Source organism: Dromiciops gliroides, chromosome 5 (assembly GCF_019393635.1).
Source record: "Dromiciops gliroides isolate mDroGli1 chromosome 5, mDroGli1.pri, whole genome shotgun sequence".
Lineage (NCBI taxonomy): Eukaryota > Metazoa > Chordata > Mammalia > Microbiotheria > Microbiotheriidae > Dromiciops > Dromiciops gliroides.
The window spans coordinates 197,752,764-197,773,808 of NC_057865.1; the positions used below are offsets into that span (position 1 = coordinate 197,752,764).

The 21,045-nt window shown below is 37.9% G+C and overlaps 1 pseudogene; it reads left to right on the forward strand.

Annotated features, from left to right (window-relative positions):
* Window positions 1-20,741, forward strand: part of LOC122728910 — a 41,435-nt pseudogene extending 20,694 nt beyond the window's left edge.
* The last annotated feature ends 304 nt before the right edge of the window (window positions 20,742-21,045 follow it).

A 21,045-nucleotide genomic window follows, 5' to 3' on the forward strand; every position in this document is an offset into this window, starting at 1 on the left:
CAAACACCTTGGGAGGTAAGTGTTATTATTACCTCCATTTTACAGAGGAGGAAACTGAGGTAGACAAAGGTTAAGTGACTTGCTGAGCATCACTAAACTAGTATCTGAGGCTTGGTTTGAACTCAGCTCTTCCTAACTCCAGGTCCAGGGCTCTATCCATTCATTGCATCACCATTCAGTTTCTATTTTGTTATAGTAGCAGTTTTGCTTCTATTGTTGTAGCCATACTAAATGTTATTTCCCTGGGTTTGATTACTTCATTTAGCATAAACTAATGTTATGTTTCTCTGCATTCATCACATTTGCTATTTTTTGTAGCATAGTAATATTTCATCATATTGACATACCAAGACTTATTTAATCATTCTCTAATCAATGGGCACATATCTTGTTTCTGGCTCTTCATTAATGCAAGAAGTGATTTTCTGAAAATTTTGTTGTATATAGACATTTTATTTTTATTTTTCATTTCTTTGGGGGTATTAGCAAGTGGAACTCTGAATGATTTTTGCAATGGTATCTTCTCTCTCTGGCTCACTTTTACTCCATACTAGTAATAAAAAAACAACATCTGAGGTTAAATCAAGCCTGAATATTAAATTACTTATCATACTAATAAACTCAAGCAATAGTTTTGACACAGTAAAAACATTAATCTGAATAGAAAAGAAGAGCAATAGCAACAACGGAAATCAGTACACATTCCCCCAAACAGATGGAAATGCATCTTCCTGAGTGTCATTTCCATTGATAAAACCATATTGTTATTGATGTTGAGACACCCTCTTTTATGGGTCTTTGGTAGTGATACACAGTGAGGAAAAGAGGCAGAGGTTACAGTACCTGCAAAGGCAACTGCCAGGTCACATCTTCACAGGGGCTATCCCCTTGGGAACCAGTGACTGACCAGTGACCTGAGCAATAAGCATTTATTAAGCACCTACTCTGGGGTAAGCACTATTCAAAGAGCTAAGGATAAAAAGAAAGACAAAAGACAGTCCCTGCCCTTGAGGATCTCACAATCTAATGGATAATCTGGTGGAAGAGGAAGGAATTTGGAAGTGATGCTATTGCTTGGGCTCTTGGGTTTACCTGCCATCTCCTGGTAGCTCCCTGCTTACCTTGTCTAAGCTTTCTATAACACCCAGAATGTTTTATCTCCTTGCTCTTTGTCAGTGAGAAACTCTTCATGTTAAGCTTTAACACCCAAATACCTGCTATTTCCACATCTTTCTAGGAAGTGTCCTCTACTCCTTGGGGTCACAAACCATTCAATGGGCTCTACTGCTCCTCCATTGCATCAGAAACCTCAACACCTATGAATACAGCTTCATGGGAAATGGAGTCCTTGTTCTCTTTCAATGAGTGTTTGTACTCTGGTCTGAGGAATCCTGAGAAATGTGTAGCCTTTTCCCTAAAAGACATATCGGTTAGGGCAGCTAGGTGGCGCAGTGGATAGAGCACCGGCTCTGGAGTCAGGAGGACCTGAGTTCAAATCCGGCCTCAGACACTTAACACTTACTAGCTGTGTGACCCTGGGCAAGTTACTTAACCCCAATTGCCTCACTAAACAAACAAACAAACAAAACGAAGACATATTTGTTATGTACAGATGAAGAAATTGTGGTTTAGAGGCTTTTCCAAGGTTACTGCATTCTTAAGTTTCCTACAACAGTCTTTTTATTGTAAAACTAGATGTCTTTGTGGAGGAGGGTCTATGCTATCCTTATTTCCCCTTCCCTTCAAGTAAGGGTCAGACTATGGCTTATTCTTCCAGAGGAAATCTAAGTGATTCTCAAGTTCAAGGTTTAGACTTCTGACTGGAAGAATCAATATGCTTGGGAGAATAAATCAATCATAAAATTAAATAGTACCCCAACAGCTCACAGAGCAGGTTTTGTTTTGTTTTGTTTTGTTTTGCTTTGTTTGTTTGTTTGTTTGTGCTACGGAACAGTTCTTTTAACCTTTGATACCAGATCTGAAGAATTCTAGCATAGTCTATAAAATACAGAACCCCTCAAGGACATCTCTCCACAAACACTATGAATTCAAGTGATGACATATCCTTAGACAATGGGAACAAACTAATTTATAAAAAGAGAATCAAGCAAAGTAGGATAACTAGTTTTTTTCAACTACACAAATAGAAAGAGGGAGAAGAAAGAAAGGAGAGGAGAAGATGCCCCTTAGCCACTGTGCTTTGAAACTGAAGGGGAGAAGAGTATACTCCTGATCAGCATACTTCTCTTCTGCTCATTCCTGATCTCCCTTTTTTTTTTTTGCAGGGCAATGAGGGTTAAGTGCTTTGCCCAGGGTCACACAGCTAGTAAGTGTCAAGTATCTGAGGCTGGACCTGAACTCAGGTCCTCCTGAATCCAGGGCCCGTGCCCTATCCACTGCATCACCAAGCTACCCCTCTCCCATATTTTTCTTAACCCAAACTCCACAGAGCCTTGATCTTGAATTCCCCTCCCCCAGGGAGATAACATATTAGTCTCTGGAAGTTTGCAGTAGGAGCTACAATCTTGTTGATTACAGGCCAAAAAGGTGGAAAGGTTATAGTGTCTGTGGCAAGGTGACCTGGAGCTGCTTACAATTAGTGAAGTAATGATGCTTAATAAACAATTATTTATCGATTGATTGCTAAGTAGGGAATCCGGGTTCTTTTGCTCCCTGAATTCCTAAGAGTGAAACATGGGAATGGTTAAAACATCATGCAATCTGTTCTCAAATTGTCATGGTACTTGATATGAAGCATGGAAGGAAGATAGACTTAGGAATCTCAGGGAGATTTCAGTAGGCATGCATCAAGCCTTTCACAAGATCATCATTGATAACCTCTTCCTATTATGGCTTATAGTGACATCATTGGCTGTGTCCCTTTTCCCCATCTTTTTTTTTTTTTCAGGGCAATGAGGGTTAAGTGACTTGCCCAGGGTCACACAGCTAGTAAGTGTCAAGTGTCTGAGGCTGGATTTGAACTCAGGTCTTCCTGAATCCAGGGCCAGTGCTTTTATCCACTGCGCCACCTAGCTGCCCCCTTGTGTCTCTTTTCTGTGCCACCTATGAGGTATATGCCCTGGTCCTCATGTCGAGTATAAAGCTGTTTTGGAGCTGTTTGGAGTATGAGACTCCCCAGTTTGGGAGTTGGCATCTGCTGCTCCAGTAAGAGGCCTAGATTCTATCTTTCCCTTGGATGTCTTTAAGCCATGTAGTTTTTCCTTTAATGTGCCAAATAAAAGAACCTAGTACTTTTAGCATTGCTTGGCTGATGTGATTTTTTTTACAGTGATCCTTTTGTTCTACTAATGCACCTCATTTCTGGGACAGATTTCTTGACAGATTATTCACCCTGCCCCAGTGACATAAACAGACTCTGGAAAAGGAGTCACCACCACCCAGCCAAAGGAAAAGGCCCCCATGGAGAAAGGCAAGAAACTTCCTTTATTTAGAGCTCTGCTTTGTGAATAGCTGGTAGTCTAGTCACAGGGCAAGTCAAGAATAGCAGCTAGATGCCCTTTCACTACCTAGCACCACTGAATCCTAGACTCAGAGATGGAAGGGACCTGGACCCTAAACAAAAGAATGTGACTTGTTCAAGGGCACACAATGCACAATGGCAGAGGCAGGGCTAGAGCTGACTCCTAGCTCAATGTTCTACTCCATCATCCCCTCACTCCATCATCTCACAGATACCCACAGAAAAAGAAAGAATTCCTCCCCTAATGTTTTACTGTAATGCTTTATCATGACATGAAGGTGACCCTTTGGTCTTTCTTTTTAAAATATTTATTTGCAATTTAAAATTCTTTCCCTTCTTCTATCCCTATGTGATACCTATTATACATATGAAGTCATGCAAAACATTTCCATATTAGCCAAATTACAAAAAAGCAAGAAAAATAAAGATAGTGAAAAAACCTCCTTTCATTTGTACTAAGAGTCCATTGGTTATCTTTCTGGAAGTGGGTAGCATTTTTCATCATGAATCCTTTGGAGTTGTGGATCATTGTATTGATCAGAATAGTTAAGTCTTTCACAGTACTATTGTTACACTATTGCTATTACTGTGCACAACATTACTCTGCCCACTTCACTTTTATCAGCTTCCCAGTTTTTTTCTGAAATCACCCCATTTGTCATTTCTTTTTTCCCCTTTTTCTTTTATGTTTTTTCCTATTTGTCATTTCTTATACAACAAAAGTATTTCATTACAATTGTTTATCATAACTTGTTTAGCCATTCTGCAATAGATGGGCATTCCCTTGATTTCTAATTCTTGCTACCACAAAAGAGCATCTATCGATATTTTTGCATATATGGGTGCTTTTACTTTTTCTTTGACCATGAGCCCTTGTTCTTGAGGCCTCTGGCAGTAGAGCACAATCACTAGAAGGAATCAACTGAAAAGACTTCCAGGATGGGCTGGATGATTGACTTTGTATACAGAGTACCCTGAGCCCTGACAGTTCAACTTTTGACTGTGAAAAATTTAGTCACTCTGAGCAATATAGAAACAAGGTAACTAATCTCTCTGAGATACAGTTTTATACCTGTAAGGTGAGTATAAAAATACTGGTATGGCTCACTTCGCAGGATCACTGCAAAGTAATCATTGATTTAAGGTTCTATAGAAATACAAAGTATTATTATATAATGAGACATTTTAATTTTCCCCTAGAAACTCATTGAAGACCCTGGTGGAGAGGTAGAGAGGATTTTTGATTAGCATCAGAGAAGAGTGCACTCTTGATGATATTATAGCTTTTTTTGAAAAACTGCTAATGAAGAATGGTCCAAAACACTACTCAAAAGGCAAATGAAAAAAGCTTGGCAATTTCGCTTCATCCCCATAAAATTGGCAAAGATGACAAAAGACAGAAATGGCAAATGTTGAAGGAGTAATGGGAGAGCAGGTATGGTAAGGCACTGTTGATGGAATTGTGAATTGGTCCAACTGTTCTTAAAAACAATTTGAGCTTATTTTAGAAAAAGCACTCTATTACACATATAATTTCTTTTCTTTTTTTCTTTATTTTTCTTTTCTTTTTTTCACATATCATTTTACTCAAGGAGACCATTGTTAAATATATGCTCCATGGAAGTCAATGACGAAAGGAGAGGTTCCATATGTAGAAAAACATTTATAACCAGGGGCATGTGCTAGGGTCATCTTGAAACAGCTCATAAAAGCAGATTATTAAATTTCAGTGTGACCATTTATACCTCAGAAATAGGAAAATGCTACAAATCTGTTTTATTGTTTAACTGATTGTCTAGATTTAAGAAAGTGAAGGAGAAAATGTTAATAATGTAGAGTAAATTTAAAAGTGTGTTGTGCATTGTACATATCTATCTATAGATAGATAGATAGGTATAGATATAGATATATCAAGCCAGCATTTATCAGCACAATCTTGTTTATAAGATTTCTTTTTGTGGTAGCAAAGAACTGAAAGTAAAATGAGTGTCCAATAATTGGGGGATTAAGTTTGACATATGCATGTAATGGCATATTATTGTTCCAGTAAAATCATTGAATAGGAAAAATTCAGAGAAACTTAGGAAGACTTGTATGAATTGATGCAAAGCAAAGTAAGCAGAAAGAGAACAATTGAAAGCATGACCACAATAATATAAGGGAAAACAGCATAAAAAGATGTCAGAACTTTGATCATGACTTCAGAAGACTAAGGGTAAAACATACCTGTCTCCTCTTATTAGAGAGGTAGAGGACTATAGATATCAAATGAGGCATATTTTTGTACACGGCAAATGTATTGGTGTTTTTTGCTTAAAATATGTTTCTTTGTCACAAGGGAATTTTCTCTTGGTTTTGAGATGGGAGGTTTTTGGAAATGACAGCAATGTTGAGAGAGAGAGAGAGAGCATCAGCAAAGCATTTTAATAGTGCTGAAGTCATAGAGGAAATTATACGATAATATATAAATAATTCAAAAGTCCTTTGTATTTGGTATTGAGATTTGTTAAGTATATATGTGTATAACCATATCTATCTATGAAATGTGTGTACATATGTGTATACTGTATATGTCTATGTATGTATACATGTGTATATATGCAGTATACGCATATATGTATACACATGCATATATATAGCATCCATATTCTACATAGATACATTCTACAAAGATATTTAGTTATAGAAACATATCTATAGAGACATATATAGATCAATATACACATTGCATGTATTTATGGAAACATATAGATATACACATAGTGTGTTTGTTTTTGAATCTCTGACTACATCTGTGTAGAATATTGGTGCCATATTTACTATTTCATTATTAATCAGCCAAAAACATTGTTTAATAAGTATTAGAGAAATATTAACGATAATATTTATTTCTATAATAATAAAAGCTAGCGACTAAAATACAGGGTTCATTTATCCTAAAAAAGGGAAAGCTTAGAAGCAGGAATTTTATGTTACAAGTAAATAGGGGAGAAGGGGCTGGTTTTGGGTTACAGTCCTACTGGGAAGTCTCAAGGATATAGCAATATCTTTTGTTGTTCTTTTCTACCAAGAAGTGATATTAAGCCATTATAGATTTATATAGAGTTTAAAGGTTCTTAAAGTTCTTTTCATATGTTAACTTTTTACATATGTCAACTCTGTGTTCTTTCCCTAGACTAATAGCATGATCAAAACTCAGCTGATAGCAAAATTAGTTCTTATTTTATGGTTACAACCCAACTACCACCATGAGAGAATGCCAAAGCATGTTCAAAGGATGAATGAGACCAGAAAGAAACCAGCAATTTGGCAGTCAATCCACAGTGTCATAGACTCAAAGAGTCATTGGGTTAGAGCTAGAGGGAATCTACAGAGACCGTCTAGTCCAACCCAGTAATTTTACAGATACAGAAATTAAGGACCAAGAAAGTGAAGCGTTTTGTCCAAATTAACAAAGTAATTTCATGGCATAGTTAGAACCAGAGGATAATCTATCGACGTATTATATTACCCTTCAGAGGTGGGATGGAGTGGGAAATTGTTCAGTCATTTCAGTTGTGTCTAGCTCTTCGTGACACCATTTGGGGTTTTCTTGGCAAGGATACTGAGGTGTTTTGCTATTTCATTCCTTCTCCAACTCCTTTTATAGATGAGGAAACTAAAGCAAACAGGATTAAGTGATTTGCCCAAGGTCACACAGCTAGTAAGTATCTGAGGCCAGATTTGAATTCAGGGAGATGAGTCTTCCTGATTTCAAGTCCAGCTCTCTATCCACTGCACCAACTACTTGCCCTGGAGTGAGGGATAGAGGTTTAGAAAATAGATGTGGAGGGGAATTCTTTAAGTATTCTTGTGGATAGTGACTATAAATAGTTTGGAGTTCTTATTTTCAAAATGTGTATGATGTATTAGACTTTTACAAGAAGGTAGAGAGAATATCAAAAGTGATTTTTTTTTTTGGTTCAGACTTGTGATTTCATCTCTTTGTGAAATGGAAGCTCCTTTCACCCAGGCAGATCAACAACTATAGTCTATGAATACTAAGACATTAAATGACTTCTCTATGATAATTCAGTTAGCATATATTAGAAGTAGGATTTGAACCCAGCTCATCCTAAATGTCAAAGCCATTCCTCTATTTACTACACTATGCTGCCTCTCAATGAAAGGATAAAAGTAGGAAAATAAGGAAATTTAGGAAGAAGGACTAATATACAGGGTTTATATATCCTGAAAAAGAGAAAGCTCAGGGGCAGGAATTTTGGTGATGGGTCATAGCCCTCCTGAGAAGTCTCAACGATATAGTTGGGTTTTTTCCCACAAACTATTGATATCAAGTCATTCTAGACATCTATAGCTTTCTGAGAACAGAACAAGAGGAAACAAATTTTATTTGAAGTGATAGGGATTTGGGGGAGACTTTTCTACTGGGATAGTTGATAAACACTGATTTTATTGAGAGATTGTAGAATATGCTACTGAATCATGAAGGGTCATGAAGGATTACAATAGGATTTACAACAGGAAGGATAGAGCTTATATTTTTCTGCTTATGATAGTAGTAGCTAAGGTAAATTATGCAATCCATCAAAGTTGGTTTGTTTCCCCATAAAAAAACATCACTCCCATTGCTCTAATAATATTGACTAGAATTTCTACATCATTCCTTCTCTCCCCATTGACAGGAATTACATGTTTAAAGGTAAATGTGGAGAGCAGTACCAAAGTATTATGTCCTCAATATTAATCAGCCATTAGAATCTAAATAGATTAATAGGCCCTTGAGGAAACACAAATATATTATCTGAGGGACATCAGATTCAACTTATTAGTACCCGTTTCTACTTCAGTACCAATTAATTTATCAAATTTACTAGCTTGGATTATGGAAAATGAAGAACATGGTCCTGGAAAGTGTGTTAGTCTAGGACTTTATGTTATAATTGAGGTCTGATCCAAGATCAGAGTCAGCACTCACCACTCAGTTGATCGAAGTTGTTTATAGGCCCCAAGAAAAAACATATTGTACACTTCAACCTGTAGTCACTTCAGGCACCCAGAACTCTCAGGCACACTCATTTAGATGACTGAAGAATGCAATGTTGCTACTCTTGGTGGTGTTACATCTCTCAGTTGTGCTACAGATGGCTGCCATTGGAGAGTCTTCTCTTACCTTAACCTTGCTTAAGACCTCCTTTGAGACAAAGCAAGAAGGTGACTGTGAGTGTGGGTTTTTATACAGTTGTATACTGTAGTAGCATGAGTCAGAAAACTCATATCTTGAACCAATCAACTTTCAATATTACACAGCCATCCAATCATAAGCAAGTATTACAGAATGTTTTGAGGTCATTAAGATTAGGGTGTTCTCTTGAGCTAAATGTTCCCAAAAAACCCAATCAACATTAAGGCAGAACAAACAATTAATGTACAAAATTAGGAAGTAACTGAGTTAGAAAATTATAACTAATCATATGAGAGGCTGGGCAAACACCATTTTTCTTGGAGTGGTAGTCTTATCAGGATTGGATATATATTTTTTTATATTCTACAAGCACTGAAAGAAATAATTCTAGGAAGACAAGATAGAGTAGGGTGATTAAAGTCAAAAGAAAAATTCTGAGAATTGGCAAGGCGGGTAGGCATGAGTGGGGCATGGCCAAGTCAGGAAATAGATGATCTGACTTTAAAGCAAGTTCCATAGGCCTCCGTGGGCACCACTATCCTTCCAGGCACCCAGATTTGCAACCTCAGTATAATCGTCAACTACTCCCTCTCATTCACCTCACATATATGATCAATTGCCAGATCCTATTGTCTCTACCATCTCCTGCATTCATCCTCATCTCACTATCCATAGAGGCACTATTTCACTTCAGGTACTTCTCATCATGACTCAGGGGAACTACTAAAATTATCTCCTAATTTTCCTAAAGCACAGGTCTGAGCATGCTGCTTCACTACTCAATAAGTTCTAGTGACTTCCTATTACCTCTAGGATCAAGTATAAACTCTTTTGTTTGTCATTTAAAGCCCAGTCCCAAACTACCTTTATGGTATTTTTACACATTATTCTCCTTCACACACACACCGGTCCACCCAGATTTAACTACTCCTCATAGGCAACATTCTTTCTTCCATCTCTATCTTTGCCCAGAATGCATTTGTTCCTCACCTCATTCTCTTAGAAATCATAATTTCCTTCAAGTCTCTGCTCTTGTGCCACCTTCTATAAATGAAGCTTTTTCTAACACCCCCAAATTCTAGTGCCTCTTTAAAAAACTGGCCCACATTTCCTAGAAGGTTTCACCTCAACCCCAGAGTCCTCTTGTACTCTTAAGGGAGTTAATAGGTATCTACATTCTCTGACAGTGGTTCCAGCCCCTACTGATACTGTTTCTTCAGTTTTCGGGATAAAACCCTACACCCCAGTTCCATTTAGCCACCAATAGTCAGATTGGCTTTTACAAAATAAGAGTTACTTCAAAGGCATAATCATAAATATATAACCTCACTCCCACAATCCCTGGGAAGCATAATCTTTTCCCCCTCAGTCTCTGGGAAAGAGATAAGATTTACAACTTAGCTATATTCTTATAGAGCTTAATTTATAGAATAAAACAATCTGCATGGCATAGTATAACAAAAAAGATGATTGCACATGAAACTTCAAATCTATTATGTACAACTTGCTATTCCTTTTAAATATATAATAAAATTATCGTGTAAATTTCTTTTTTCCCTCGTCCCCAACCTAAGAGATGGCTATCATTAGACATTAGTATGTGTAAAATTATACAGACATTAGTATGTATAAAATTATTATTTTATACATACTTCTTTTTATCAGTTCTTTCTCTGGATGCAGACAGCATCTTCCTTCATATGTCATTTTGTAGTTAATTTGGGTATTTATAATAGTCAAAATTATTTATTTGTTCAAAGTTGTTCTTAAAACAATATTGATGTTACTGTATACAATGTTCTCTTAGTTCTTCTTATGTTATTCTTCATTATTTTGTGGGTCTATCCAAGTTTTTCTAAGATCATCAAGCTCCTTATTTCTTATAGCACAGTATGATTCCATCACAATAATATATCACAACTTGTTCAACCATTCCCCAATTGATGAGCATCCCAGCAATTTCTAGTTTTTTTGCCATCGTTAAGAGAGCTACTATAAATATTTTAGAAAATAAAGGTTCTTTTCCTTTTCCCTAATCATCCTTGGAAACAGACCTAGTAGTGGTACTGCTGTGTCTAAGGGTATAGGTAGTTTAGTAATTCTTTGGACATTATTACAGATTGCTCTTCAAAATGGTTGGATTATTTCAAAATTCCACCAACAATGAATTAGTGCTCTGATTTTTCCATATCCCCTCTAACATTTGTCACTTTCCCCTTCAATAAGTTTAGCCAATATGATAGGTATAAATAAAATGACATCTCAAAGTTGTTTTAATTTGCATTTCTCTAATCAATAATTATTTAGAGCATTTTTATATGACTATAAATTGTTTTGATTTCTTCATTGGAAAACTGACTTATATCCTTTGACTATTTATCAGTTGTGGAATAACTTGTATTCTTATAGATTTGACTCACAGTCCTACCAGTTTTAAAGATGCAACATGTTTCAGTTAGGCAGCCAATCCAAGGAAGCTCCTCCCATCCATGTGGTAGGGAAAGCAGAGCACCTCCATGTTAGGCAATCTGGGCATGCTTCAAAGACTCTGTCATATCGTGTATGTATTTTGTATTTATTTAGTTTTTGGCAGACTCTTTGGCAATTTCTATGAGGTTCTCTTAATTGGTCGAGAAAACAATGACATAAAGTACAACTGTGTGAGATCAGGACTTTGTGCAAGAGCTGACTTTGAGAGGACATAAGTGATACCAGACTCCCTTGCGACATGTTTGGGAGATATAAATGTTTAACAACCAGCTCTCTGGAGGGATGTTTTAAAATTCAATCTACATAGGGGCAGCTAGGTGCCGCAGTGGATAGATCACTGGCCATGGAGTCAGGAGTACCTGAGTTCAAATCCAGCCTCAGACACTTAACACTTACTAGCTGTGTGACCCTGGGCAAGTCACTTAACCCCAATTGCCTCACTTTAAAAAAAATTCAATCTATATGACCAACATTTTCTCCATCACCTTCTTAAGTCTGGACAATGAATAAAACAATAAATTAAGCTGTGATTTTTAGCCTTTACTGATTTCTGAAGTGGAAATACTCACATTGAAAATTTAACAATAGGATCTCAAGAGCCAGTTTGAGTTTGCTCTTCATACCCCTGCCTCTCTCCCAAACTACCTTGAAACCATTTTTTATGTTTGTATCTATTTGTTTTATATTTTACTAATGCATTTGTTGTCTTTCCCATTAAAATGTCATTCCTTGAGAGTTGGGATTATTTCATTCTTTGTTGTATTCCCAGCATCCAGCACAGAGTCTGCCTGGTATAGAGTAGGCACTTTGTTAATTGATTGGCATTCATGAGTTGCACAGAATGGCAAATACAATTGGGCTGTGATCTGCTTCTTTGGAGGAATTGTTTACATTGAGTTCACAGATTCAGTTGATTATTACAGCACTTCCCAGGCTGTCCTTGAGTTTACCCTGATGTCAAAAGGGTCCAAATTAAAGGTGTCCAATATAGGAAGGCTTCCTTCCTCCTTTCCTAATGGCCAACCAACCAGTTACAGAGAATAAACATGCAGTAGACGCCTGCTTTTGCATTCCTGATTTCCTCACGCCCTCTTGTGGCCATCTGTTTTCATACAATGAAGGCTAAAAAGCCTTTCCCACTTTTCAACCAAATATTTAGGGTCTATTCTATCTTTTCTGTAACGCTAAGGCTTGTTTACAAAGTATTTTCATTTTATCAACTCTGTGAACTAGCCAGAGCAAGTATTTTCATCTCCATTTTGCAAAAGAGGAAATGGAGGGTCAAAGAGGTAAATCGCTTTTGAGTATACATTTTGATTTTAGTTAGTATTAAATAAAATCCTTACCTATCATCAATACTGTGATGTTTGGGGGGGGGTTGAGGGGCACTGAGAGTAAAGCGACTTGCCTAGGGTCACACTAGTAAGTGTCTGAGGCCAGATTTGAACTCAGGTCCTCCTGAATCCAGGCCCAGTGCTTTATCCAATGCACCACCTAGCTGCCCCAATACTGAGATATTTCAAGAGATGAGTACCTTCTGCAACCTTACCTGCTTCTCTTCTAATGCTTTTTTTTTTTTTTGGTGAGACAATTGGGGTTAAGTGACTTGCCCAGGGTCACACAGCTGGTAAGCATTAAGTGTCTAAGGGCCGATTTGAACTCAGGTCCTTCTGAATCCAGGGCCAGTGCTCTATCCACTGTGCCACCTAGCTGCCCCTATCTTCTAATGCTCTTTTATGCTCTATTGTGGCACATATCCAGAGATGGAGCCCAGAAAAAAAATTTTTTTCTTGAGTGTCTAAAAATCTGCTCCTCTGGTGTTCTCAGGAATACTTTTCTGTCTTCTCTGAGAATTGTTTACGTACAAGGTAACAGTGTAACCAGTTGCAGGTGTGTTGCAAGTGTGGAAACAGGCAAATAATTCAACAATAAAGAATCTCTAAGTGGTGGTAGAAGAATAAGGGAAGGGAGGAATTGTAATAATCAAGTCTGAAGATGAGTAGTGGAATGCCTAAATGCACTCAAGTGACACAGTGGATAGAGTGCTAGATCTGGACTCAGGAAGATCTATATTCAAATCCAGCCTCAGACACTTACTAGCTATGTGACCCTGGGCTTGTCACTTAAACTCTGTCTGCCTCAGTTTCCTCAACTGCAAAATTAGGATGACAAAAGAACTTCCTTCACAGTTTTGTTGTGAGGATCCAATGAGATAATATTTGTAAAGCAATTAGCATAGTGCTTGGTACATAGTAGGTGCTTAATAAGTGGTAATTCCCTTTCTTCAACATTTTAACATTTGATAAAATATCAAATCAGAGGGCCATGGAAGAACACAAATACAAGCCGGAGGGGGGGATGTATGGCTGGACAACCATTTGTGGGGGAAAAGATAGGGTTTTTTTATTGGACTGCAACTTCCATGTGGGTCAAATATGTAACACTGCAGCCAATGGCTAATATTATCTTAGTTTATTTTCAGAGAGGTATTAGTCCACAGAAAATGGGAATGATGCCTGTGCTGACCTCTCTCTTGGCCAGACCAAATCTAGAGTATAGGCTTTGGTTCTGAGGACTGTTTTAGGAAGGACAATGGCAAGCTGGACAGACTCCAAGGGAGATAGACCAAGATGAGATCTGAACTATCCCATCAGATTGAAGGAATTGGGAGAAGAGAAAACTTGGGATAAGGGGACAGAGTGGGATCTGTGATAGTTATTCTCAAGTGTAACTTGTGTTCTGCTTGTTTTCTATGAATGATTGCTTTCCTCTGGGCCTCAGGAGACAATTCAGAGAGAGAGAAATATTGGCAAAACAATGCCTAATGCTCTTGGGGAGGGAAATTGCTTACTGTTCCCCTTTTTGTATGAGGATCACAATCAGAAGTCACAGAATAAGATAAGTATGACATATGTGTGCTGTGGCATCCTCTTTTTGCTTCCTGTCTTCCTATTGACCTCATTTGGCTTCTGGGAGGAGACAGAAACAGGAACAACTGGGAGAGATTGAAGTTGCAACATGGAGAGTTGCTATGTCCAGAAGGCTCAAGGCCATTAGGAGACTTTTGGAGCCTGGAGCAGAAAGCAAGGTGATTGGAGGCTAGCACAATCAGGATTCTATCAGCTATTGCCAATCCTTTTTGGGCTGGTGATCTGGGAAGTGTTGTTTTTTTTCCATCCATGATTCAGAGAATGAAGGTAGCTGCCCCTTCCCTGATTCCTTTTCCATGAATTGGAGATGAGTATGATTGGCAACTGAGAAAAGATGATTAGAGATAAATGATTCCATACACAAGCAGTTGATTCAATATTTTTTCAGTTTATTCTATGAACATGCATACCTCGTAGATGCTGTAGGTTTGGTTCCAGACTATCACAATAAGGTGAATATTGTGATAAAGTACATTGCATGAATTATTTTATTTCTCAATAGATATAAAAGTTGTTTATACTAAACTATAACCTATTAAGTGTACAATATTATTATATACTTAAAAATCAATGTGTATACCTTAACTAAAAATACTTTTTCCCCTCTGTGGGGTAATGAGGGTTAAATGACTTGCCCAGGGTCACATAGCTAGTAAGTGTCAAGTGTCTGAGGCCAGATCTGAACTAAGGGCCTCTTGAATTCAGGGCTGGTGCTTTACCCACTGCACCACCTAGCTGCCCTTCTCTAAAATACTTAGATTACTAAAAACGCTAACCATCATCTGAGCCTTCAAAGATTCACAACCTTTTTGCTGGTGGAGGGTCTTGATGTTACTGGTCATTGACCGATCAGGGTGGTGGTTGCTGAATTTTGGAGTGGCTGTGGCAATTTCTTAAAATAAGACAACAATGAAGTTTGCCACATTGATTGACTTCCTTTCATCAAAGATTTCTCTGTAGCCTGTGATGCTGTCTGATAGTATTTTACTCATGGTAGAACTTCTTTCAAAATTGGAGTCAATTCTCTCAAACGCTGCCACTGCTTTATCAACTAAGTTTATGTAATATTCTTCAATATTGTTGTGTCTCAGGGAATAGAGAAGCCCAAGGAGAAGGAGAAAGACAGATTAGTAGAGAAGTCAGAACAGATGTACAACATTTATCTATTAAGTTTACCATATTATATGGGCATAGTTCATGATGCCCCAAAACAATTACAGCAGTAGCATCAAAGCTCACTGATCACAGATTACTGTAACAGATATAATCACAATGAAAATGTTTGAAACGTTGCAAGAATTACCGAAATGTAACACAGAGACATGATGTGAGCTCATGCTGTTGGAAAAGAAGTGCTGCTAGACTCGCTCTATTCAGGTTGGCTACAAACCTTCAATTTGTAAAAGCAAACAAACAAAAACCAAAAGCATAATCTCTGCAAAGTGTAATAAAGTGAAGTGCAATAAAAAAATGTGCTTGTACAAGAAGCTATGTGATGACAACATGCTAAGTCACGGAATATATGAATACAATGGGCAGTGAACTGAGAGAGTGAAAACCAAGAGGGATGTGCTCTTATTAGCTAGGTACATAGAGTAGATTTCATATTTTAATATTTGAGCAAGATTCCATTTATCTCCTAGATTAATTTTAGACCCAGTCAATAAGTGATTAATCCAAACTACTTACAGCTGCTACTGCCATGCCATCTTCACTGTCTGGTGACCAATGTAGAAACTGAAAACTTTTAGGAAAGGGCTATCTCAAAAACTATCAGATAAAGAAACTTGTAAGGCTGAATAGGCGGCTCAAGTAGAGTGCCACCTTGTGGGCAATTCATTAATTGTGCACAACTAGTTAATTTTCCTTGATTGTCATTTAATGTAGTGACACTGTGTACATGCTTAAGGAAGGCAGCACTTTAGTCACACAGAAAGAGAGGCTAGTGTCATACCAGTATTTGAAAAGGTGTAGGAGGGTTAGACTTGTTCTGCCAGGCTTTGGAGGAAAGAACTAGGAGGAGTAGAAAGAAGGAAGCAGGAAGACAGATTTAATCTTGATACAAGGAAAAATTCCCCCAAATTGGAGCTATTAAAAAATAGAATGGAATGCTTTAGAGGTTAGCTGGGGTCACCACATTAGATGTCTTTAAAGAAACAAAGGATATTATATATTTCAGATACTATGGCTAATGGCTTCTTGACATGTCTCAGTGATAATGAAATCCTTCAAAAGGAAAAGGCAGTCAGTAAAGGTAGAACAAATTAGCCTCTAGGGTTACTTTTAGCTCTCACATTCTAGTAAATATTGGAGGTGGTGCATGAACCTAAGACTGGCCCTAAGTCTAGTACTCAAACACATGATCCATATATTCCTTTCCCCCTACATTATAAAACCTAACACTGCCCAAGTAGAAAATCCCAAAGAGTTTTCAAAGAGAAGTTAAAGACCTTATTGGAGTATTTAGCAAAAGTTCTTGTCAGTTTTGTCTTCCAGGAGAGAGAGCTCTCTCTCTGTCTCTCTCTGTCTCTGTCTTTGTCTCTCTCTGTGTTAACTTTTATAACTACTGCTCAGGATTTCTTTGAGAGATACACAACATAGTCCTAGTGAACTTGCTGTTTGAACTTCTGGGAGAAGGATGAGAAGATTAGAAAAGATTTCCTATGCCTGGGAGTGAAGAGAATATGTGTTATCTCCTCTCTGACAATCTAGGATTATAGATTTAGAGGTGGAAAGGACCTTAGAAATCAACTAAACCAACCTCCCTCATCTTATGAAGCCCAGAGGGTCTACCCCAAGATCACATGGGTTAGAATTAGAGTAGTTGGGGTTTGCAACCAGGTCCTATGACTCTAAAATCCAGTGTTATTTCCATTCTATGACTTCAAGCAAGTTGCTTGTCCTGAGCATCTGTAAAATAAGAGGATTGGATTAGATCAGTTATGTGCTGGTAAAAGTTTAGAAACTGGCTCTCAAAATCAAATGTAAGTGAAGTATAAAGTGTGCACAACATACTTTTAAGTATAACCTGCACTATTAACATTTTCTTCATCATTTTCTTAAGTCTGGACAATCAACAAAACAACAATAAGTCAAGCCCTTATTTGTGGCATCTACTGATTTTCTAGAGACATAAATGCTCACACCAAAAGTTTAACAATCAGCTCTTGAGAGCTGATATGAGTCAACTGTAGCACATTCCCACACTAGAAGGTTTAGCATGATGGAAGATAGCTCAGAAATCATTTTCTCGGGGGCGGCTAGGTGGCACAGTGGTTAAAAGCACCGGCCCTGGATTCAGGAGTACCTGAGTTCAAATCTGGCCTCAGACACTTGACACTTACTAGCTGTGTGACCCTGGGCAAGTCATTTAACCCCCATTGCCCTGCAAAAAAAAAATCATCTTCTCCCATCTCTATCTGAATACAGATCCCCTTCTATAATATCCCAGACAAGTGGTAATATGATCCCTAATGAGGTGGTTTGTTTTCTTTTTGGACAGTTCTAATGGTGAGGAAGTCATTCCTTTAGTAAAGCCCCTGTTCTCACTACCTAGCATTCTGTAATTCTCTAAAGCCTGGGAGGGAGAAGAGAAACAAAAGTGATCAAAAGCCAATCTAAAAACCCCAAAGGCACAATATTTGGGGTCCATTTAGTATAGAGCCAAAAATACTACTCAGTGAGAGTGAAGGACATTTGAGTCATAATCAATGAAGGGAAATCAGCCCATACCATGAACCATTTGGACCAAAGAGGAAGTAGATGGGTTTGAGAAATATCACAAAACTGGCACAGATATATGATGGGTAGAAATACTGGGAGACTTCAGTTATGCAAATGTCTGCTGGAAATTTTTCTCTGCCAAAAACAGAGTGGCTAATAATTTCTTGACTTGCCTCAATGAAAATGAAATCCTCCAAAAGGTAAAGGATACCATAAAGGGAAATTATCACCTGGATCTGATTCTCAATAACAAGGAAGAATTGGTCAGCAGAGTGGAAATGATGGAAATCTTGGGAGGTGGGGCTGGAACGACCATTCCCTCCCAGTTTTTGTGCTGTAAGAAAGGAGAAAAGTGGGGCAGCTAGGTGGCACAGTGGATAGAGCACCAGCCCTGGAGTCAGGAGTACCTGAGTTCCAGCCTCAGACACTTGAAACTTACTAGCTGTGTGACCCTGGGCAAGTCACTTAACCCCAATTGCCCTGAAAAAGAAAAAAAGAAAGGATAAAAGTGGGTGCAGTTTGGCATGCACATTTGATTTGGGGAAAGTGGAATTCAAAGGGTTAAGAGAAAGCATAAAAAAGAACCTAAGTTTCTAAATGCTACAGGGGAAGTGAGTCCAGGAGGGACTTAAGAGATTTCATTCTCTTAAGAATTAAATTGTGAAGAAATAAAGGGAAATAGTTCTGATAAGGAGGAACAGGGAACTCACCAACATAGATTTTGAAAAGATAGGAATTAAAGCTGAAAGCAAGCTCAGCTAACACAGGATGCTGATGAGAGCATGGCCTGATCCTTTAAAAAAACTTTGTCAGAAGGACTTAAGTTGAATCTGAGCTAAGACTGTTAGGAAAAATTAAGGTAAATCAAAAAGGGTTTTTAAAAAGCTGTATTGGAGGACAAAGGAGGATCAAAGGAGAGCAAGGAGTTTTGCTTGGGTAAATGGGATTGTTGATAAGCAAGAGAAAAAAAGGCAAAGGTGTTCATTTCTTGTGGTGCACCCACTCTGTTATTCCCCCAACTTGCTTTCACATTCATGGATTGGGTCACAGAGAGCAGCTGCTACTCTCAGGTAAAAATATGCTAGACATCTAAGAAGCACCCAATATAGTAAGTAGAGTGTGGGATCGGGAATTAGGAAGATCTGTATTTAAGTCATACCTCTAATACTTAACAGTTGTGGGGCAAATCACTTCAGTTCTCTGGGGCTGTTTCCTCATCTTTAAAGTGAGGGGTTGACCTCTAAAATCTTTTCAAACTCTAAATATATGACTTTATGATCTTATGGATTCAAAAGTCCCCATCAGTGTGTGTGGGGGGGGAGGAGTGGAGCTGGGTAGCTAGTACACACAAGTAGCTCAAAGCAAATCTATTTACTATGATAGCATAGCAGGAGCAGTATTTACAAGAAGCTCCCCTTTCCCCTATAAACCTGGGACACACTATACTCTCCTAAAAATACACAACATGTGGGAAGAGGAGGCACTAACTTAGAAAACAATGATACTGGGGCACCTAGGTGGCACAGTGGATAAAGCACTGCCCTGGATTCTGGAGGACCTGAGTTCAAATCTGGCCTCAGACACTTGACACTTACTATCTGTGTGACCCTGGGCAAGTCACTTAACCCTTATTGCCCCACCAAAACAAACAAACAAAAAGAATACAATGATAGTGAAGGAATGAAAGGACATGTATGTGGCCAAGACAACTCTCAGCTCTAGTATTCCAGGCTCCTGATGCCCTTTCTCTCTTTGTGGAGTTCCTGTGAAGCTCTCTGCTGATCAGCTTTGCTTAACGGGACTCCCAGGTGAGACCTAATTCAGTCCTGAGTCCATAATTGGCTTTCTTTTCTACTACAAGAGATCCTCATCCTAGAAGCTGCATCTGGTACTGAGTGACTGCCTTGCCATAAAAATGTCTCTCTAGAAAGTCTTTAGGTATGCTTCCTGCTGGACACAATCTGTAGGTATGTTTCATCGAGCTTTTGGTCTGCTGGTTTAAAGTTGAAGGTGAGCATGGCAGAAGACAAGAATTATATGTCTGATTTCTTTATTAATACGAAAGAAGCCAGACCATGATTGCCAATGTTGAGGGAAATCAGAGAGGTTCATCAGAAACAAGAAAAGCAACAAGAAGCAAATCTAAAAAAATAGGCAAAAGAGTCTGAAAGAAGAGGAAAAAGAAAGACAAAGATGTAATAACATTTTAAAGCATGCTTTGGGTAGTGAAAACAAAGGATTTGCTTTGCTTCAAAACATGAAATATTAAAGTCTCCAGGCTCTTGGTCATGTGATAGTCATGTACAACCGATATCAGATTACTTGCTATCTTGGGGAAGAGGTAAAGGAGAGAGGGAGGGAAAAATGTGGAACTCAAAATCTTTTAAAAATAAATGTTGAAAATTATCTTTACATGTTACAGGAAAAAAATACCATTAAATTTTTTAAAATGGTGATGGTATTGTCGAAACTATCCCTCTGAGCAACAAAACAGGAAGAAGTGACATTTGTCATGAGACATTAATCAGAAGCAAAGCTGAGGAAGAACTGGAAAATTACAGAAGACTCATTTGAGAAACTAAACTGAATTCAAAGCTGTAGATCAGTTTCATTCATGACTCAAATGTAAACAAGAACTTAAGCTAGAAGATGATCTCATAAGAAGGCAGTGAGTCTGACACTACATAGATATACAGAAGGCTGTCAAAAACACAGGGAGCCACGGCATTGTTTCATGTCTGAAAAAGAGGAATGAAAGGATGAATACAGATAAAGGACAAGAGAAGCAAAGGGAAGCACATGGAACATGGCAAATACTATTATTAGTTATTTAAGGGAAGAACATTGCTATTGTATTTGGTGGGCAATAACTTATAAAAATGAAGATTTATCTTTCAACTGCCTTGAGCCAAATTCTATAGACCATTTCTAATTTTTTTCTCTATTAAAAGAGAACCAAAAAAGAGATGTATCCAGGTATTAGTGTTAACATATTAACATCTTGTCATCTATGACTGTATAAACTCAGGATCAGGGGAATCAAATCTGAAACTTCATCCACTTATTTTGCTTGCAATAAAAAAACAGAAATGACTACCATATCTAAATAAATGCTACAAGACAAAGGGAACTGAACAAACACCTGATAAAACACATGACTGAAGAGCATACAAACAACAGGATATTCCAAAATGTTTCAAGAGCAATATTAAAATTTTGCAAGAAGTTAGAAAGGA